This window comes from Carlito syrichta, unplaced genomic scaffold (assembly GCF_000164805.1).
Source record: "Carlito syrichta isolate Samal-C Ts95f unplaced genomic scaffold, Tarsius_syrichta-2.0.1 Scaffold315593, whole genome shotgun sequence".
In the NCBI taxonomy this organism is placed as follows: Eukaryota; Metazoa; Chordata; class Mammalia; order Primates; family Tarsiidae; genus Carlito; species Carlito syrichta.
Window position 1 is genome coordinate 1,270,675 of NW_007259689.1, and position 18,104 is coordinate 1,288,778.

At 44.1% G+C, this 18,104-nt stretch overlaps 1 protein-coding gene across 1 annotated transcript in view; it reads right to left on the reverse strand.

Moving 5' to 3' along the window:
* Window positions 1-168, reverse strand: part of TMEM33 (transmembrane protein 33) — a 21,760-nt gene extending 21,592 nt beyond the window's left edge. Inside the window, exon 1 of the mRNA XM_008073025.2 lies at window positions 35-168. The gene's annotated coding sequence lies outside the window, so the exon portion shown is untranslated. The remainder of the gene's footprint in view (window positions 1-34) is intronic.
* Window positions 169-18,104: the final 17,936 nt, after the last annotated feature.

Genomic DNA, 18,104 nt, shown 5'->3' on the forward strand with positions numbered 1-18,104 from the left:
CGCCCCGGCGCGGCCGACTGGACCAAGGAAACACTTGTCGGCGCCGCCGAGTTCAAAGCGAGGCTTCCAGGAGAACCGAAGCCAAAGCGGAGTTTGGGAGCACAGTCCTTTAAGGCCAACCTGACGCCGCCGGCTCCGGGTTCTGGCCGAACCCGGAAGTGCTCCTTTCACTTCCGCAGGGAAGAGGCGGTGACGAAAGGGGTAAGGGAGCGACGCCCCGAGCCATGACGGGAAGTGTAGTTCTCCCCGCTCGTTTCGGTTCCACCTGTCCTGCAAGCCTCAAATCCGGCTCGCAGGTGATCCTCCCTGTCCATTTTCAAACGACGAAATCTCTCAGTTCCCTAATATAGAAGCCTCAGGAACATCATCTTTGATCGCTTTCTCCAGGGGCTCATTAAGCCCTGTGATTTTACTTTTAAAATTTATGATTTGGGAGGCACGTGGTGGTTCATGCCTGTAATCCCAGCACTTTGGGAGACTGAGGCGGGAGGATGACTTGAACCCAAAAGATCGAGGCTGCGGTGAGCCGTGATTGTGACACTGCACTCCAGTCTGGGCGACAAAGTGACACTTCTGCTCAAAATAATAATAATAATAAAACAAATAAATAAAAATTATTCTTTTGACTGGGCGAGGTGGCTCAGCCTGTAATCCCAGCGCTTTGGGAGGCAGAGGCGAGAAGATTGCCTGAGCACAGGGGTTTGAGACAAGCCTCGGCAACTTTGTGAGACCTCATCTCTACAATAAAAAAAAAAAAATTAGCCGGACGTAGTAGCGCGCGCCTGTAGTTCTGGCTACTTGGAAGGCTGAGGCGGAAGGATCGCTGGAGCCCAGCAGGTTGACACTGGGGTGACTGTGAGCATGCAACTGGACTCCAGCCTGGGCGGCAGAGTGAGACTCTGACTCAAAATATATATATTCTTCCAAAAAGTACTTATGAGGCCTGATATGAGACAGGTTCCATACTTGGCACGGAGGTTAAAAAGAGGGATATGACACAGACAACAAGAGAGACAGATAAGTAAATGGAAATCACAGCATAGAGCTGTGTAACACTGGCAGAGGCCAATTTCATTACAGAGAGCACACAGGAGGGTACCTAAATCATAAGGGGTCTGGGAAGGTTTCCTGGAAAAGGTAATTCTGGCCCTAAATCTTGAAGGGTAAGACATTGGCTAAAAGCGGAAGGGGATTCCAGACAGAGTAACAGAAAGTGCAGGAAGTAACAGGACAGCCAGAGGACTAGTTCAGTATGACCAGGATGAAGGTAACTAGTGGCAGATTGTGAGAGCTTTGGGCTAGAGAGGTAGGTGGGGTTGTGCAGAGGAAAGATCTAAACTTAACCCTGAAATTCAGAGAACCATGGTACAATTTTAAGCAGAAGTGTGATATCCATCATGAGATTCAGAAAGATCACTCTGGCAACAGGGTAGAGGATGATAAGGGACCAACTAAAAGCCAGGATGTTAGTTGAGAGGCCATTACATTTGCAAGCTAAGGATAAAATCTTAAACTCCCCACTGACTGAATAGACCCACTCTTGGCCAAGGAAACCTCAGAAAAACCTGGAAAACGGACTTCCAGCCATGACAGGACAGAAGGACATGCATATGTCATTTTACCCCTTCCTTTTGGAGTTTAGACACAACAACTGACCATTATTAATGTTAAAAAAAAGGAAATAAAATTGACAGAACAGACTTTGCAGCGATAAGATACCAAATTATAAACAGGACCCAAGGTCAAGCCGGGTCAGGGTTAGGTTATACACCCTTACACTTAAAGCATAAACTATGTTCTACCTGCCATAAGATTTTTATTTTTCTCTAGCAGCTGAACAAGCACTGCCCTTAAGATAAGCAATATTAAAACAAGCACAAACTTGTTTAGTTCACAGATGCTGACTAACTGAACCCCTGTTCCGCCAGTCATAACTACAGCTTTGATTGCACAAAAGACTGATTTCTGTAACTTTCTCTGGATAAAACCGCTGACCATGGACTGGTTCTGGCTGGTTTACAGAGGCTGTGCTGTTCAGTGCCTTGTGTCCCTGATTTACCTTTTGATAAATAGGACTGAACTATAACACATTTAAATGGTAAATGTCCACCCAAAGGTGAGCATGGGTTGTATGTAACATGTATACTGTTCAAATAAAAATGTGTCAGGAACACCTTCATGAATATTCATATTTCCTCCTATAACCTGTTGAATATGTATGTACCCTAACCCCTCCTCCTTCAAAGTACCTGTCACTGGTCTTCGCCAGAGGTTGTACTTACCAGCCCGAAAGATTGCACCTTAGATGCCCTAACCTCTTATAAGAACTAAAGTCTTCTTTTCTAAATGTATAGACCCTGTGATTTTTATTTTTATTTTTGAGTCAGAGTTTTATTCTGTTGCCCAGGTTGAAGTGCAGTGGCACGATCACAGCTACTACAACCTCGACCTGCTGGGCTTTGGGGATCCTTCTGCCTCAGCCTCCTATGTAGCTGTAACCACAGGCATGAGCCACTACGTCCAGCTAATTTTTTACTTTATTTATTTATTGTAGCGATAAGGTCTCACCATGTTGCTCAGGCTGGTCTCAAATCCCTGAACTCAGGCAATCCTCTTGCCTCCTCCTCCCAACATGCTGAGATTACAGGCATGAGTCACTGCGCCCGGCTGACCCTGTGATTTTTAAATTAACACATACATCTAGGAGAGAAGTGATGAGTTTCTGCACTGTTGTTGGAAAAGAGATGAGGAAAGATGACTTGGAGGTGGCTTCTACATTTTGGTGAATGACTGTATAGGTGTGCAGGAGAGGAAATGTCATCTCCTGAGACCTGGAGAAGAGATGTGGAAAAAATGTATAAGAAGCGTGGGAGGGCTGGGGCGGTGACTCACACATGTAATTCCAGCACTTTGGGAGGCCAAGGAGGGAGGACTGCTGGAGCCCGGGAGTGTGAGACCAGCCTAGGCAATATAGTGAGACCTTGTCTCTACAAAAATAAAATGAATTAGCCAGACCTATAGTCCCAGCTACTTGGGAGACTGAGGTGGAAGGGTTGCCTGAGCCCAGCAGGTCAAGGCTGTGGTGAGCCATGATCATGCTACTACATGCCAGCTTGAGTGACAGAGTGAGACATCAACTATAAAAAAAAAAGCAACTCAACAGATTGAGAATCAAACATGGAGGGGTTGGGAAGAGGGAGATGACTGAAGCCCTCCAGAAAAGCTGGTGCCCTACTTGGAAAACCGTGAAACTATAATGTGCCCAGGTCCTTGGGCTCTTGAGCCAGGATCCTCCTAGCTGAATTAAAATGCCACCTCCTCTGCCCCTTCACATCTCATTTACTCCGTATTCTCATAGCACTAACTAATGTCACTTTCTAACATTTCTTATAAGTATTTGTGTGTGTGTGTGTGTGTGTGTGTGTGTGTGTGTGTGTTTTAGTCAGCTCGGACTGCTGTAATAACCATAGACTGGGTGGCTTAAGCATCGCATTTGTTTTCTCACAGTTCTGAAGACTGGGAAGTTCAAGATGAAGGTACCAGCAAGGTGTACTTCTTTCTGAGGCCTCTTCTCTTGGCTGTTGGCAGCTGCCATTTTCTGTGTGCTCATGATAGGGGGTTTGGAACTGGGGAGTTTGATGTCTCTCTTCCCCTTCTTACAAGGTCACCATTTTGATCAGATTAGGACCTCACCCTAATGACTTCATTTAGCTTTAATCCTTAATAGCCCATCTCCGTATGTCACATTGAGGGTTAGGGCTTCAATATGAAATTTTGCAGTGACACAATTTTGTTCATAGCAATAGATAGATATAGATATAGATATAGACACACACACACACACACACATACACACACACACACACACACATACAAACACACATACACACACACACTTTCTAAGGCTGCCCAAAAAATGTAGACATGCTTTAAGAGATGTTCACCATCATCAGAAGTGTCTGGAGGCTGATGGTGACCACTTTGAACTCCTCTTGCAATTACAGGAGTCACACATGACTTGCATTTATCTTACTAAGTACTACAATTTGTGTGTGTGTGTGTTGGAGTCTCACTTGGTCGCCCAGACTGGAGGCAGTGGCCGCTCCCGGCCACCGCAGCCTCGCCTGCTAGGCTCCGGCAATCCTTCCGCCTCAGCCTTCCGAGTAGCTGGAATTACAGGCGTGCGCTACCACGCCTGGCTGATTTTTTGATTTATTGTAGAGATGAGGTCTCGCTGCCCAGGCGGGTCTTGAACCCATGGGTTCAGGGAATCCACTCACCTCAGCCTCCCAAAGGCGCGGGATTACAGGCTGAGCTACCGAGCCCGGCTGAGTACTACAATTTTAAAACAGTTCTTTCCTTTCTTAAAATGTGTATACAGGCCAGGCACAGTGGCTCAAGCCTGTTATGCCAGCACTTTGGGAGACGGAGGAGAGAGAATTGCCTGAGACCATGGGTTCAAGAGCATCCTAGGCAACATGGTAAGACCCCCATTTCTACAATAAATCAAAAATTAGCTGGACGTGGTAGCATGTGCCTGTAGTTCTAGTTACTTGAAAGGCTGAGGCAAAGGATCTCTGGAACCCAGCAGGTCGATGCTATGGTGGCCATGAGCATGCCACTGCACTCCAGCCTGGGCGACAGAGTGAGACTCCAACTCAAAAAAAAAAAATGTGTATACATTTTTTGGCACCCCAGTATATGTTTTACTGATTTAAAGGATCCTCTTATTATAAATATAGAAAAATAGAAAATGTTTGCTATTGTAAATTCCACATAGCCCATTGATTTTCACAATACTTTTTTTTTTTTTTGAGTCAAGGTCTCACTCTGTCACCCAGGCTGGAGTGCAGTGACACGATCACAGCTCACTCGACCTCCTGGGGTCAGGTGATCCTTCCGCCTTGGCCCCCCCAGGTAACTGGACAACAGGCATGCACCACCACACCTGGCTAATTTTTTTTTCTTTTTGTGGAGACAAGGTCTTGCTATGTTGCCCAGGATGGTCTTGAACTTCTGAGCTCATGCGATCCTCCTGCCTCGGCCTCCTAAAATGCTGGGATTACAGGCGTGAACCAATGCACCTGGCCCAAAGAATACTTGAAAACCATTTTTGCTGAACTTTTGTATCCATAGCAATGCACAGTTGCCATTGATGAATGAGTGTAATTCTACGAAAGTTGTGTGATATTTTTGTTAAGGAATAAGATGAAAGTGAAACCGCCAAGACATTTATCTTCAACTGCCCTAAGCAGTTGTTCCTAGTGTATGAGAATAGCCCTCATCCCTGCTAGCATTAGTTATTTTTAGTTCTTACCAATATTAGGTATATAAAATGATAGGACCTTGTTGTTTTCAATTCATGTTTTCCTGAGTCATAGTGAAGCTGAGCATCTTTTCACAACTCTGTTGGCCATTCAGATTTTTTCTTCAGTTGCCTCTTTTCTTTTTTTTTGAGTTAGTGTCTTACTCTGTTGCCCAAGCTGGAGTGCAGTGGCATGCTCACGGTCACTGCAGTCTCGACCTGCTGGGCTCAGGTGATCCTTCTACCTCAGCCTTCCAGGTAGCTGGAACTACCAGACTGCACCACCATGATCAGCCAAGTTTTTGATTTATTGTAGAGACGAGGTCTCGCCAAGTTACCCAGGCTGGTCTTGAACCCCTGGGCTCAGGTAATCCTCTTGCCTCGGCCTCCCAAATTGCTGGGATTATAGGCATGAGCCACCACACACAGCCAGGTTGCCTGTTTTCTTTTGAGTTGTTCATCTTTTATAATTATCCATTCTTTTTTTTTTTGGAGTTGGAGTCTCACTCTGTTGCCCAGGTTGGGGTGCAGTGGCATGCCCACGGTCGCTGCAGCCTCAACCTGCTGGGCTCAGGCGATCCTTCTGCCTCAGTCTTTCAAGTAGCTGGAACTACTGGTGCGCTACCATGCCCGGCTTATTTTTTTGATTTATTGCAGAGACAAGGTCTCACCAAGTTGCCCAGCCTGGTCTCGAACCCCTGAGCTCAGACAGTCCTCCCGCCTCGGCCTCCCAAAGTGCTGGAATTACAGGCTTTAGTCACTGTACCCGGCCATTATCCAGTCTTATTGATCGATTAGAGTTTTAAAATTTTGTGTTAAAATTATGTTTTGATACTACTCCTTCGTTATATGAGTTGGAAATTTTTCTTTCCTTTTCAAAGCGGAATAAAACTAGTAGACGACTATATGGGAGAAAGATAAAGAAACAGTCTCTCCTATGACATCAGGCCCTATGTGGAACTAGAAACTGCTAGACCATGGCGCTGGGAAGCCACTAAATTAAGAGACATGGAAAAGAAGTACTAACCAGGTTGCTTTCCAGATGGTATGTGGTTTAGTTGATGGATTATTGAAAGATCATACTTCCCATGAAAACTCTCTTTAGAAATTGGTTGACTTGGTTTTGCTGACTGAATCAACTTAATCCTGTTTATCTAATAACTGAGTTCTTTTAACTTCGCTCTCTTTGCTTCTTCTGCATTCTCAGATGTGCTGAGAATAGACTAGAAAGGACCACAGTCTGGGCACTGTGGCTCACGCCTGTAATCCCAGCATTTGGGGAGGCCAAGGTAGGAGGATTGCTTGAGCCCAAGAGTTCGAGACCAGCCTGGAAAACATAACCAGCTACAAAAATTAAATGTAGCTGTGCATGGGAATGCACACCTGTAGTCTTAGCTACTTGGGAGGCCGAAGTAGAAGGATCACCTGAGCCCAGGAGGTCGAGGCTGCAGTGAGTCATGATCGTGCCACTGCCCTCCAGCCTGGGCAACAGAGTGAGACCCTGATTCAAAAATAATATATTTTTTTAAAAGAGCCACAAATATGGGCCTAGAATGACAATTCTAGAAAGGTTTCTAAGAAGAAAGCATTTTTTTTTTTTAATGGACAACATGGTGAGACCTTGTCTCTACAATAAATCAAAAAGTTAGCTGGGCATGGTAGCACTCGCCTGTAGTTCTGGCTACTTGGAAGGCTGAGGCGGAAGGATGGGCTGAGCCTAGCAGGTCAAGGCTGTGGTAGCTGGAAGCATGCCACTGCACTCCAGCCTGGGTGACAGAGTGGAACTCCAACTCAAAAAAAAAAAAAAAGGGTGGTAACCACTTCTTAGATTTGTACTCTAGTTGTTTTATGGTGCTCACTTTTCTTAACAACTAGATTTTCTTCCTTTATTATCTGCTCCTTGAGCAAAAGCTTTTCCAAGACAGACAGTGTTTCCTCCATTTCTGTGTCATTCTTCCCAGCTTCAAACAAAACAATAAATGCTGATGTGATTCTAGGACAGTGTTTCAGGCAATTTAGAGACAATATAAACTATACTGAGGCCAAATTGGAAGAATTTGAAACCACTCTGAGAAGATTTTGGTTCTGGTAAGAAATTCAACTATTGAATGCAATGGCATCTATCATTTTTCTTCTGCAAAAAGTATCATGAATAGCTTTACGTTTTGTGTTATGTTTAATATATGGAATGATATTTGAATTTCCCCTTTTTATTGTTTTGTCATTTGTTTGGTTTTGAGTCGGAGTCTCACTCTTGCCCAGACTGGAATGCAGTGGCATGATCACAGCTCACTGCAGTCTTGACCTCCTAGGCTCAGGCAATTCTCCCATCTCAGCTTCCCAAATAGCTGGGACTACAGACACATGCCACCATATTTGACTGAGTTTTATTTTTAAAAATTGTTTTGCAGGGATGATGTCTCTCACTATGTTGCTCAGGCTGGTCTCAAACTCTTGGACTCAGGCAATCCTCCTGCCGTGGCCTTCCAAAGTGCTGGAATTGCAGGTGTGAGCCACTGCACTTGGCCTGTTTTTGTTTTGTAACAATTGGAATTTGTCTTTTTTTCCTACTGCATTTTAAATTTTTCTTTCTTAGTCATTCTGCTTGGTAGTAAGAAAACTCAAATATACATGGCTGTTTTAGGACTCTCTTGATTGCAAGTAACAGAAATTAAGCCCAAACAGATATGGGGAATAAAAGGCAAAATAATATGACTACGCTCAAAAGACCAGAGGCAGATGATCTTTAGTAGGCGTGGCTGGATTTAAGAGACCAAATGATATCAAAGAAATCTATGTTCTCATCTTTGCTTTTCTCGGAGTTGACTTCATAGTCAAGTTGATTCTCCTTCAAGTTTAATCCAAATTCCACCAGAATTTACCTGTATACTTGAAAACTTGAAAGCCTGTAGCAAGAGCCTCTTGCTCAATACTTTCAAATAATGACCCTAGCATGATTCTCACTGGATCAAATATGGTCCATAAAACTTCTTACACCAATCATTTGTTTAAGAGACAGTTTCACGTGCTGGGGTCATTCACTCACTCCTGTTTGAATGAAGGGCACTGCAAGGAATATATGTGGGATTAGCTTCATTTGAAACTCTAAGTGCATTGCATAAGACAAACGAGGGATGCCAGGGGAAGCAAAAACAGTTCAATTCTACTACAATCATTATTTTTTAACTTATGCTTTTTATATTTTTGCATTTTTTTCAGAGCCTGTCAGTTAATTTCTACTTGGTAAGAGTTTTCATAAGGTCAAGGTCAATTCCTAAGTGTTACCTAGCTCGTTTTAATTGAAGGCAAGAAAGTCCTGATGCAACACAAAACCCGAAGCTGAAGCAGTTGGCTACCAAGAGGCCATGACTCCTTTTGGCTGGAAATTGGCTGATGGAGCAAGAATTGATTCCAGAGTTATTGATGCCTTGGCTCTCCCCTGTCTTCAAGGGGGATTCTACTGAACCACCAAGGCATCCATTTGCTCATTTCTGCTTCCCTCAGTGATTCATCATTCTGTGGTTGGATGGGGCATCTTTGCAATTGCTAAGTGCCGAGTCACTTGTCTCATTAGGAATACGTTTCTATTTTCATTTACGGCCTGAGAAGTCAGCTCCCATAAGCTCTGCAGATAGACCTTGAGTATGAGGTCTTAATTAAGAAATAAAGACAACTGTTACTTTTCAAAATTGGTAATGTAAGAAAAAATATATAAGACTTTGGAATGAGTACACTTTCTTTTTTCTTTTTTAATAGTAAATGTATACATTACAAACTGTATTTCATTTTAAATTTAACCCAGAATTTCACTTGGTCAAAAATTTAAAAGATTCCAGGGTTGTGTGCATAGTTATCAGGTTACTAAAATTCAAGATATATATTTTAGATCTTTTATTACTTAGAGTGGAATGAGTACACTTTCAATGGAATACTGAAGACTCTGGGAATATCTGATGCTATACAGGTGTGCCTTTGCCTTTGACTAGGCAATTTTTTTTTTTTTTGAGTTGGAGTCTCACTCTGTCACCCAGTCTCACTCTGCCACTGTAGCCTGACCTGCTGGGCTCCAGTGATCCTTCCACTTCAGCCTTCCAAGTAGCTGGAACTACAGGTGCACACTACCACGCCCGGCTAATTTTTTTGATTTATCGTAGAGATGAGGTCTCGCCAAGTTGCCCAGGTGGGTCTCGAATGCGGGCTCAGGCAATCCACTCACCTCGGCCTCCCAAAGCGCTGGGATTACAGGCTGAAACACCAAGCCTGGTTCTTTTCTTTTTAAAATATGTATACATATTTTTGTAGAAACAAGGTCTCATTATGTTACCCAGGATGGTCTTGAACTCCTGGACTCAAGCAATCCTCCTAAAGTGTTGGGATTATAGGCCTGAACCACCCCACCCAGCTTGAATTGACTTTTCTACCTATTTACTCTTGTATACAAATCCAGTTTTGCTTCTATTTGTAAATTCACTTCAATATTCCTTTATTCCATATGAATATGTAATTCTTGGACTGGACACTATAGTGCACACTTGTAGTCCTAGCTACTTGGAGGCTGAGATGGGAGGACTGCTTGAGGTCAGAAGTTTGAGACTGGCCTGCCCAACCTCATGAGACCCCATCTATGCAAAAAAATTTAAAGAATTAGTTGACCATGGTGGCATGTACCTGTAGTCCTAGCTACTTGGAGACTGAGGTGGGAGGATCACAGAAGCCCAAGAGTTCGAGGCTGCAGTGAGCCATGATTTGTGTGCCGCTGCACTCCATCCTGGGTGACAGAATGAGATTCTGTCTCTAAAACAACAAAGAAAAAGAAAAACACTTGTAGTATTTGACTTTTCCATCGAGTCTGTTTTAACAGCTTTCCCAGTCCCCTCATTAATTAATGAGCTCCAGAAAATCTTTGACATGTATTTATTTTATATGCAATATGAAATAATTTTTATTAAACATATTACACATTTTTCATATATGTCATAGTTTTACCTTGTTTTGAAAATGTATCAGACTTAGCTACTAGAGATCAAAACAATACGACTGGGCTCGGTGGCCCAGCCTGTAATCCTAGCACTTTGGGAGGCCGAGGCAAGTGGATTGCCTGAGCCTGCAGGTTCAAGACCAGCCCGGGGAACTTGGCGAGACCTCATCTCTACAATAAATCAAAAATTAGCCGGGAGTGGTAGCGCGCATCTGTAGTTCCGGCTACTTGGAAGGCTGTGGCGGAAGGATCGCTGGAGCCCAGCAGGTGGGGGCTGTGGTGGCTGGGAGCGGCCACTGCACTCCAGTCTAGGCGACAGAGTGAGACTCCAACTCAATGTATATAGATAGATAGATAGATAGATAGATAGATAGATAGATAGATAGATGCACTAGGGATATGGGGAACCCCCCAAAAAACGGAATTAACTTCTGGAGGGAAGGCCCCTTGTAGTACAGCTTTCCTGCTAGGCAAGTGTTCTAGGAACCCACCGGCATTAGTGTACCAGCTAGCATTGTTGTGAGAGGCTGTGTTTGGCTTCAGTGAATTTGTTTTTAGAGAGCCTCTCAACGCATTTGCCTGTTTCATGATGGGTGATTTTGCACTGTGTTCAGCAGTTTTTGACCAAAAATGACATATCCCTCATGCCCCACTCTCCCTATTCATCTGATCTCACCCAGAGGGACTTTTTTTGTTGTTGTTGTTTCCCTGAATGAAAAAAATCCTCAAAGGGAAATGTTTTCCTGATGTGGAAGAGGTGAAACAAAAAACAGCAAAAGCACTAAAAGGCATCAAAATGGACAAGTTCAAAAACCTTTTGAGCAGTGGAAAAAGCACCCCGATAGGTGTATTGCATCAAATGGAGAGGACTTTAAAGGTGACTGAAGTTTAAATATACAAGAATATATACACAATTTTTCATTTAAAAATTCCAGGTGTTTTGAGTCCCCCTCATATATTGTAGGGCTTCAGAAATTGAAGTTTGAAAGGACAGACCGAGAATGGGAAGACATTTTTCATCTTGTTCTTAAACCTTGATACAATGATGAGAAAGTAGAAGCTATGCTTTTGGAGAAATGCACACTTTAGGTAAAATTAACTTTACTGACTTTGTCTTTTCAGAAACAGACTTCCAGGTATCAGAGGTATCTCATAGTGGCAGTCAAGCGAGCCTAGAGTAAAGGGAATTTACAAGGCCTAAGACATCATGCAACGGGCAAGGACTGTAAAATTCATGAAACTTGTAATTACAAAAGTTATAACCCCTCAGAGGGAGAGCAGGTGGGGATTCAATCTTAGTAAATTGGGCACTTTCTACAGGGAAGCCAAGGATCCCCTGAAGCTACCCACTGGGAATGCCTAGGAGATAAGGGGAAGTACACCCTCCATTAGGTCTAAGGAATGTCATTTGCAAAGGGGCAGGAGAATTTAGAATCCTTGTCACGCCCTTCTCTAGGGGCTATGACAATGTGGGCAAACATTAATGGGTCTCTTGTCACAGGTTCTCCAAGATATCCACAGGTGGTCGATAAGGAAGGCACAGCAGTTACCGCAGTCACGTGCAACATCTCCAAGAGAAGGATTTAAGCCAGGACTCTGGGTGGCTACGATGCCACACTCACCTAGAGTGTAGGCCCACTCCCTCTCTGTGGGGTGTAAACCTTTCTTAAATAAATCTTTTCTTCTCTCATCTCTGCATGTCGCAATTCTTTGCAATTTACTCGGATCTCTGGGTTCCCAGCACGGCACCTCCGGCTTGCCAGCCCCGGCAGTGCTGTGCGCCTCCCTGCACCTCTCCACCATCTACCCTCACCCGGTTTGTCCGTACCCTAACAAGGTTATACCCAGCTCTTCCATCTTATACATTTCTTTCTTTCTTTTTTTGAGTTAGAGTCTCACTCTGTCGCCCAGGTTGGAGTGCAGGGGCATACTCACGGCCATCCCAGCGTCAGCCTGCTGGACTCAGGCAATCCTTCAGTCTCAGCTCTCCAAGTAGCTGGAACTACAGGCACGCACTACCATGCCCGGCTAATTTTTTTTTTTTTTTGAGTTGGAGTCTCACTCTGTCGCCCAGACTGGAGTGCAGTGGCCGCTCCAGGCCACCGCAGCCTCGACCTGCTGGGCTCTGGCGATTTTTCTGCCTCAGCCTTCCAAGTAGCCGGAATTACAGGCATGCGCTACCACGCCCAGCTGATTTTTTGATTTATTGTAGAGATGAGGTCTTGCTGTCCAGGCAGGTCTCGAACCGACGGGCTCAGGCAGTCCACTCACCTCAGCCTCCCAAAGGCGCGGGATTACAGGCTGAGCCACCGAGCCCGGCTCCTGGGTAATTTTTAAAAATTTATTGTAGAGACAAGGTCTTACCAAGTTTCCCAGGCTGGTCTCGAACCCACAGGCTCAGGCAATCCACTCGCCTCGGCCTGCCAAAGTGCTGGGATTACAGGCTGCGCCACCAAGCCTGGCCATCATCTTACACATTTCAACATGCCCAGGAGATGCACCCCTCTGGGACTGTAATGGCTACTGGTTGGAAGTCAGAAATCAGGTTACTTCTCCCTGACACTTGAAACTCAATTTTGTGTCACACTCAATTCAAGGGAATTGTTTTAAATCACCTGTTCATTACTCTGACAGGGTCCTAGAACAATTTTACAATTTAATTTCTTTTCTTCTGGTTTTCAAAGTTTTGTTATTTGAGTCATTTCAGCCATCTTCATGTTTGCTCCTGAGAAGCAAGCACGAGAGAGAAAATTCTCGGACCCATTTCAGAGTCTGAGACACTGAGGCTGAGGTGGGCTCCTGGCAGGCTCAAGGACACAGCTAGTAGAGAGGAGAACTCAAGTTGTGTGAGGCAGTGCCTCCCCCTTCACCCTACAACTGCATACCCCAATGCTCCCCGCAGACAGCCATGCACAGAGTGTGTCCCAGCATGGGGTAGGAGAAGGGGAAACTGACAAGTAGCTCCCACCTCACCTCCATTCATGCACCCACAAATAGGTTTTCAAAGATTAAATGAAATGTTTGAGCATCTCTGCTTAAAAGTATAAATATCCAGTTAGGCCAGGCTCGGTGGCTCAGCCTGTAATCCCATGCTTTGGGAGGCCAAGGTGAGTGGATTACCTGAGCCCGCAGGTTCGAGACCTGCCCAGGCAACTTGGCGAGACCTTGTCTCTACAATAAATTTTAAAAAATTAGCTGGGCATGGTAGCGCGCGCCTGTAGTTCCAGCTACCTGGAAGGCTGAGGCGGAAGAATCGCGGGAGCCCAGCAGGTCAAGGCTGCGGTGGCCGGTAGCGTGCCACTGCCCTCCAGTCTGAGCAATAGAGTGAGACTCCAACTCAAAAAAAAAAAAAAAAAATATATATATATCCAGTTAGTCTTCACAAAGACAAACGAAAGGAGACGTATGGCAGTTACCCTGACTCTGCCCTCTGTCACCTCAGATGCCTCTCTTCACCCTGGCAGAATATTACTCTGAACTTTACCCAACCTATTGAAACACACCCACTCAATAGATGAACATTTCCAGTAGTCTAGAACCACAAGGAAATGGAAGACAATGAACTTGACATTGCCATATTACCAATCCCAAGTCCCTTTTTTTTGAGTTGAGGTCTCATTCTGTTGTCCCGCTGGAATGCAGTGGCACAATCACAGCTCACCACAGCTTGACCTCCTAGGCTTAGGCAATCCTCCCACCTCAGCCTCTGAGTAGCTGGGACTATAGACATGTACTCACAACACTCAGCTACTCCCTCTTCCAGCTGATCTTGAACTCCTGGGCTAGGAAAATCCTTCTTCTGCGGCCTCCTAAGGTGCTGAGATTACCTTGCGTCTGGCCTCCAAGTCCTTTGTATTTGTTATCACAGAGGAACTACAGCTCTATAGATTAAGGTTGTGCTATGTAGTTATGCTTTAATTATAACATGATCTCAGTAAAATAAAAACGTGAACAAATAATAAGGATATAAGTATCACATAATGAGATTTTAAAGCATGTTAGAAAGCTGAAAAGGTCAGTTCAGGGTGCTGGGTATTTGTATTTTGGGTCAAAGTCCAAGGGAATAATTTTTTTGCTTATTTTTCTGTGATCTAGCAGCATCAGTGAAGAAAAACCCACACTGAGTCACTCTGAGGCACTGCTCCTCTCTTGACACTCCTGTCCCCATGTAGTAGCTAGTTACTGTGAGCATGACCGCCCCAAGCCTGGTGTTGTAAGGAAGGGAATGTTTATGGAACCACAGATAAAGGAAGTCATATAGAGACAGCTGCCCTGACAGTAGTTGTAAACTTTGGTCAGGGAGGCAGCCACCCTGCAGCACCTCTACAGGGAGAAAGCCAGGGAAAGAATCCAATCTTTAAACTAGGTGTAAGTAGTCCCAGATACTAGGGAGGCTGAGAGAGGAGGATCGCTTGAGTCCAGGAGTTTGAGGCCATAATACAATGATCTTGCCTGTGAAAAGCTATGGCACCCCAAAATGGGCAATACAGTGAGATACTATCTCTAAACAACAACAACAACAACAACCCAACCTCTTTATTCCTATCTATTTTCCCTCTGATCTTCCACCAGGGATCCCCACTGGCCAAATCCAAATTAAAGCTAGAGAACAAGTGAGCACATTGAGGCACCCCAAGCAGATCAAATTCCCATGGTCAGAACAGGATGGAGAATCTGAAGAGGCAAACAGAAGCTGTTCAGCACAAACCCTATGAGATGGGTAGTGTTATGGGCCCATTTTACAGATGTGGATATGGAGTTATGGAGAGGTTAAATAATGTGCCCATCGGTAACAGTGGACAAAAATGGGTATGAAGTAGTATTTCACTATGGTTTTAGTTGACATTTTTCTATTGATGTGTGATATTGGGCATCTTTTCATGTGCCTATTGGGCATTTGTATGTCTTTGGAGAACTGTCTATTCGAGCCTTCGCTCATTTTAAAACTCGGATCATTTGTTTTGTTGTTGTTGTCAAATTGTAGAAATTCTTGAAATGTTGTAGGTATTAATTCTTATCAGATATGAGTTGCAACTATTTTCCCCATTCTGTGGGTCACCTTTTTACTCTGTTGATAACCTCTTTTGATGTCCAAAAGTTTTGCATTTTGACATTGTCTACTTTATCTGTTTTTTCTTTTGTTGCGTGTGTTTTTGGTGTTAGATCCAATAAATCATTGTTAAGTTCAATGTTATGAAGCTTTTTCTCATGTTTTCTTCTAAGAGTTGTACAGTTTTAGTTCTTAATTTTTAGGTTTTTGATCCTTAAAAGATATTTATTGCATAATCTATTTACAGAATTATGTACTGAGAGGGCAACAAAAACTGCATTAGATTTGCCTTTCTTTCAAATCTAATAGGTAAAGAGTAACTAGAAACTAATGCAAATAAGAAGGGAATAGGTAAAGAGTAACTAGAAACTAATGCAAATAAGAAGGGAATAGGTAAAGAGTAACTAGAAACTAATGGAAATAAGAAGGGAACATGTGGGCTGGGCACAGTGCTCATGCCTGTTATCCCAGCACTTTGGGAGGTGGAGGCGAAAGAATTGCCTGAGTCCAGAGGTTAGAGACCAACCTGGGTAACTTGGCAAGACTTCATGTCTACAATAAATACATAAATAAACTTAGCCAGACGTAGTGGCATGTGCCTGTAGTTCCAGCTACTTGGAAGGCTGAGGCAGAAGAATCGCCTGAGCCCAGCAGGTCAAGGCTACAGTGGCAGTGGGCATGCCACTGCACTCCAGCCTGGGTGATAGAGTGAGATTCTGACTTAAAAAAAAAAAAAGAAAGGAAAAAAGTAAAGAACATGTTCTATGAAAAATTACAAATCAAATGCTTTTGGAAGGTTGAAAGGAATGGCACGCCAGGGAGAATTTCATGGATTACATTTTAGCAAGTACTTGAGGGAGGGATGTTTAGAACTTGGACTTAGGGACATGAGCTACGGGGACCTTGCAGACTGAGAAAATATTGTTGACATGCATGGGAACACTTTGTTGGGGACTGGGCATGGTGGTTCACACCTGTAATCCCAGCACTTTGGGACACCAAGGTGGGAGGATGCTTGGATCCAGGAGTTCGAGACCAGTCTGGACAACATAGTGAGACCTCGTCTCTACAGAAAACTCACAAAATTAGCTGGGTGTGGTGACGCATGCCTCTAGACCCAACTACTCGGGAGGCTGGGGTGGAAGGATCGCCTGAGCCCAAGAGGTCGAGGATGCAGTGAGCCGTGATTGTGCCACTGCACTCCAGCCCAACTCAAAAGACCCCAACTCAAAAGAAAAAAAAAGTGTTGGGATGAATAAAGGAAGAGAAGGTGTTAAGGCTTAAAATACAGCCTTGATGCATTCATGGGAGAGAGAACAAATCAGACAATGCTTAAATCAAAGACACCCTTGGTACAAGCCTTCCAAATTATCTTTGGAGGGCATTAATGTGTCTCTTAATAGCCAGAAACCTGGGAAACACGTTCTTCTGAACAGCTTTTAGAACATCTCCTCTTGCAAAGTGAAATTTTGCTAAAGGAAAAGGAAGCCTGCACACATTCTTGTGGTCCATAGTCTCACCTGACCCCCAGTAGGCTTGGGAAGGATCAGCTGGGCGTACCATGGCCCCAGTCTGGTTTGGCAGTTTCTCTTAGGTCGAATGTCCCTTGTCCCAGCTGAGCTGCCCCAGGAGGCTGAAATCCAACAGTATTGCTTTATTAAGGCCTAGATGACTTTCCACAGCAAGTGAGCTGCTGGTTCTAGGTCTTTGGTCTGGATCCCTTCACGGTAAGGGTCATCCTTTATTCATCTCCAAGTTCAACTTCCCACAAGGCTCCATCGCTTTCCACAGGCACTTAACATTTCTGGAGAAATCCAGAACCCATTGCTTTTGAGATGTGCAACAATATTAGAATGTTTTTGAAAGTAATGTATACAAATATACAAAAGACCTGAGCCCGCGGGTTCGAGACCCACCTGGGCAACTTGGCGAGACCTCATCTCTACAATAAATCAAAAAATTAGCCGGGCGTGGTAGCGCGCGCCTGTAGTTCCAGCTACTCGGAAGGCTGGGGCGGAAGGATCGTCGGAGCCCAGCAGGTCAAGGCTGCGGTGGTCAGGAGCAGTCACTGCACTCCAGTCTGGGTGACAAAGTAAGACTCCAACTCAAAAAAAAAAAAAAAAAAAAAAAAAAAAAAAAAAATATATATATATATATATATACACACACACACACACACACAAAAGAGTGCACAATGGCTCACATCTGTAATCCCAGAACTTTGGGAGGCCGAGATAAGAGGATCTCTTTAGTCCAGGAGTCCAAGACCAGCCTGGGCAACATAGTGAGACCTCGTCTCTACAAAATAAAAAAATTAGCCAGGTGTGAGGGCACGTGCCCATAGAATCAAGTACTCAGGGTCTGAGGTAGGAGGATTGTCTGAGTGTAGGAGGTTGATGCTGCAGTGAGCTGTGATCATGCCACTACACTCTAACCTGGGTGACAGAATGAGACCCTGACTAATATATGACTACACGTTGTCTGTAAAAATTTTAGCATATATCAATAAATAATAATTGGTAGTAAAGCTAACATAATCTATCCAGTATGTTTCCAGGATTTTGTTCTTTGCATATGTGTAATGTGCATCCTAAAAATCTTGTTTTTAATAAATCCACCTGTAATGCTTAGAAATGCTACAAGGGGGGCCTCATTGGACTTGAAAAGATCTGTTTAAGACTGGATTTCCTTGTCTGTCAAGTGGGGAAATAAAAGTCAACACTCAAACAATGTCTATTATCATGAGCATTATTGTTCAGTCTATCAGCTTC